Here is a 5,000-nt window from a genome sequence, read left to right as displayed (position 1 = left end):
TAGAGGAACCTTTTGTGATCATATCAATTTGGATCTGGTTTTGAAAATATTCCTTTACTGAATGTTTTTGACACAACAAATGCAATGACATATTAAAAAGCAGTATACAGCTGTATCTAGTATTACGTCAGTAAGTAATTTTAGCTTCCTATACAGAATCACTGATTATTATTGTAGATAATTAACAGTAAATTATCTAAATATGACCTAAATACTTAAAACAGACGAAGTAATTCTATATATGTTTATGATGGAGGTTAAAGAAATATGAAAGTCAACTGTTTGTAGTGTATAAAGATGTCACTGTTGCTTTCCCGCTTTTGTAACTCCCGGTTGAATGTTACGCTTGCATGTAATAACAGCAGTAAGAAGCTTTTCTAGATAGGATGTACTGTTACAGGACGCTGAAGCCCTGAAAGACCTTTCAGTACCGTGTTTCCTTTCATCTTCCTGACTGATACATATACATTTATAGAAGAGCAATAATTACATAACTCACTGTTCACACACACATATACATACATGCATATATATATATATATATATATATATATATATATATATATATATATATATATATATATATATATATATATATATATATATATATATATATATATATATATATATATATATATATATATATATATATATATATATATATATATATATATATACAGTTAGTTGGTGAAAACTTTTGAAAATATATAAGAAATTTGTTCCGCAAATATTCACCAGTGCTGCGTTTATTTGCACTGGTTTGTCACCATAACGATTATTTTTTATACATGCGCTTGTGAACTGTGGATTTCAAATATTACGTAGCCACATGACTGACGACGATTTAGAAAACATTGGACTTTTATTGGGGAGGTCAATTAAGTGTTGGGGTGAAAATGATAATAACATTTTACAGCAGTTGATCAGAAATTTTACTTAAATAAAATCTCTACGGATTTTTTACTATTCAGGTATCTATTTATCAAATATTTCTATTTTCCAATAGATAGTCCTCTACAGTAGCTTATTCAAAAATATTTTATCGATGTTTTATGACCATTTTCTTTCTTTTTTACGATTAGCAATTAAGTGACTAAAATAGAACAATTATACATTTAAAGTCAACGCTGTTAAATGACTTCATAACAAATAATTCTGTATATATTCATATCTTCCTCACATCTGTGACACTATTCTACTTAAAGTGGAACCTACACGTCAAAAAAATAAAGATGTTTTAATCAAACATTCTAAAATAAAAATAGAGGCGCCATCTCTTGAATAGACTTATATTTCATTTCTGGGATGGCTGCATTATCACGCTGATATTTCTTGATATCAAAATAGAAACTCAAAACTGTATCTGGAAATTTCGTAGTCCCTCTGAAATGGTGAATTACTTCGTTGGAGGATACTGAAACAGTCAGAGGTGGGCCTAACGAGTATTTTCTTCCTCTTTCCCTCTATGCAGCAGTGGGGATTATTCCTGGGCACAGTTATTAGAATTCAGTAAAGAGAATAAAAAAAACCTTAAATGAAATTGGGTAACTTGAGTTATGAGAAAAATGTGTACCTCGAGGTTCCAATACAAAGGGAGAGAACATAAAAATATCTGTCAAAAGAAATAAATCTGAGAAAATTTAGAAATTTCTAAGTAGGGTATTTCTCAGAAGGAAATGAGATAGATAATATCTTCTGAAATATAGCCCAGAAATCTGTAAGACGTCAAGCCTAACAGTTATCATCACGTTAAAGCCCATGGTGCCTCAGTTGACCTAAGCAGTGAATTTTGTTCCTGGCAGTTATTTACCTGACTTATGTAGATCACAATCAGGTCAGAAAACATCATAAGATAGTAACCTCACCTCAAAATTATTAGCTGAGCAATACGATGGTAACACCCTCTGGAGGCAGAAATGATAAAAAAATAAAAAGCAAAAAATGCGCCGATTTTTGTTTGGAGCAACCTAGTTCTCTGTATGATCCGCGGCACATGAAGGTTTCAGACACGGCCCGGTGGTGACCTATCCTATACCATTGCCAGACGCATGATTATGGCCAACTTTAACCTTAAATAAAATTTTAAAAACTACTAAGGCTAGAGGGCTGCAATTTGGTATCTTTGATGGTTGGAAGGTGGATGCCCAACATAACAATTTGCAGCCCTCTAGCCTCAATAGTTTTAAAGATCTGAGGGCGGACAGAAAAAGTGTGGACGGACAGACAAAGCAATCTCAATAGTTTTCTTTTACAGAAAACTAATAATCACATAAGAAATAAAAGCCAATCTACTGTTTTAAAATCCTCAGCGATTCAACGTCACTGTTGAATTTTGTGAGAATTACCCCTCCGACAAGGGGTTACGTCTTGGGTTCTGCTTATTAGACCGTAGTTGGGTCTCGTGGCTGGCGCAACGAGGTCTTAGCAGAGATGAAATTCATTAGCGGAGAGTGGATTGGTGTGCCTTGGAGTATGTCTGCGGTTTCCAAAAGCTCTTTTTAAGTCAATTAGTTCTTCAGTTTTGAAAAACCGATGAAATTATTGTTTTTCAGGCATCTTTTTTCTAACAATCGAATTACAGAATAAATAACGAAATTAAAATAATTGTAATTTGTTTACTTGATATTGTAGTATATAACTGCTCGTTACATTTGGAAAATTACATTAAGAAAAGGGGTTTGGTAATAGAAATTTTCATCTTACAAACATTTGCATCATCATTTTGAATTTGTTTTTTTACATTATTCCCAAGAGTTTAACTTCCATTCATAAAGGTAAACAAAAAGATTCACTTTCAAAAGAACAATAATTTCAGAATGATACTCCCTTTAAAAGTGCTCATAATAAAGTAACCATGTTCCTATAGGAATTACATACCAATGCTCAGCCATTCTTAATAAAATACACTCATATTCACTCACTCTCTAGCGCTCTCTCACTCAGACATCTGCACACACCCACACACAAACATATATACCTACTCATACATTATACACACACACACACACACACACACACACACACACACACACACACATACATATATATATATATATATATATATATATATATATATATATATATATATATATATATATATATATACTGTATATCTGGTATGAACAAAATTATAGGTGCACTTGAGACAAATGGGTGAAACTCACTGTTTTTGAGTCAAGGGTAAATTAAGTACGTAAGGTAAGATTCTACCCAGTTACCATAAAAAGGATAATTCTTTGGTTCACTGTCGGTCACATTACATACATGCTGTCATACATACATACATATATACATACATATATATATATATATATATATATATATATATATATATATATATATATATATATATATATACTGTCTATATGTGTGTGTCTGTGTGTGTATGTGAGTGAATTTGCATGTAAGTATGTGCATCTATGTATGTAGATAAAAAATCACATTGTACACCAGGTTGTAAACAGGTGGATATGACGTATGCTGAAAAATATGTTTACTTCTTTATACTGTGCAGTATATTTCATATGGAATAGGCCTACTCAATTAATTTTAAGCAAAAGTAAATACATGACTATCACCTTATTTCTGAAAAAGAAATTTAAAAAATATGAAATACATGAAATTTTATTTCCAGAAACATCTGTGATTCTCATGATCCTGCCCAGTTTAAGGATCAAAAGTAGTAACCGATTACTGATGACGGAGTAATTTGCTGTAACAAGAGAGTCAGTCGAACCTCCTCTTAGGAAACGTTAAATTAACCATTGCGTAATTACTTGTGATTGAGTTGATTATAGTATCATGTTCCATCCAATTAACCTTCCTGTGTCCGTGAGCCATTAGCAGTCGATGCCGTCCGTGGTGTGAACCCAATCCCAATTGAAATGTCTTACCGAGTCGCAGTGCTTAGAGGACGCGTCAAAACTAATTCCTGTTTCATTCAAGTGCAGACACACGATGGAAGGTTTTGTAAACTAAATTATCCGTTTTAGTTTTCTGTAAAAGAAAACTATTGTGCCGGCTTTGTCTCCCCGTCCGCCCTCAGATCTTAAGAACCACTGAGGCTAGAGGGCTGTAAATTGGTATGTTGATCATCCACCCTCCAATCATCAAACATACCAAATTGCAGCCCTGTACCCTATGTAGTTTTTATTTTATTTAAGGTTAAAGTTAGCCATAATCATGTATCTGGCAACGACATAGGACAGACCACCACCTGGCCGTGGTTAAAGATTCATGGGTCGCGGCTCATACAGCATTATACAGAGACCACCGAAAGATAGATCTATTTTTGGTGACCTTGATTATACGCTGTACAGAAAACTAGACTGCGCTGAAGAAACCTAAGCGCATTTTTTACTTGTTTATCAATAAAGAAAGACTAATTACTCACGGCAGAGAAATATCATTTGAACACGTACCATTTCTAGTATATTAAACCAGCTAAAAAATTGTATTTACATAAATATTGTTATCCTTTTTCACTCTTGATAAAACTGATTAATTATTGATTAGTACTTTAAGGCTACAGCAGCTAAGTTTCGTTTCATTTATCGTTTTACTCATAAAATATGTTTGGCATAAAACGCGTATAACCTTAAATTGTAATATATGTTCTTACAAAGAGCAACGAAGACATGTGGTGTAAGTATTCACATAAATTAAAGAAAATAAATTTATCAGCTTTCTGGACTCGTATAAATTCGAGTTAGATGTGTTTTTTTTTTTTTGAGACTTGTCATATTCTGCTCTTATTTTTTTCTTATATAAAGTTTCAGGAAAATATTATATTTTCGTATCAACTTATTACTCCTCCAGAATTCCAATTTATTATTATTCCGGTCTGCATATAGAATCCACCAGTATAAACACGGCTAAACGTAATCCATTTTCCATCGCAAATCTCCGGGAAAAGAATTTTGCCGATGACAAGTACCTTCAGCTATCGGTGAATTAATGAATGCCCTGTGGCAGATCATTTCCTAGTCTGAAAATTTATC

The sequence above is a fragment of the Macrobrachium rosenbergii genome, chromosome 2 (assembly GCF_040412425.1).
Source record: "Macrobrachium rosenbergii isolate ZJJX-2024 chromosome 2, ASM4041242v1, whole genome shotgun sequence".
NCBI lineage: Eukaryota > Metazoa > Arthropoda > Malacostraca > Decapoda > Palaemonidae > Macrobrachium > Macrobrachium rosenbergii.
The sequence above is the reverse complement of the archived record's forward strand: the minus strand, read 5'-3'. Positions refer to the sequence as shown.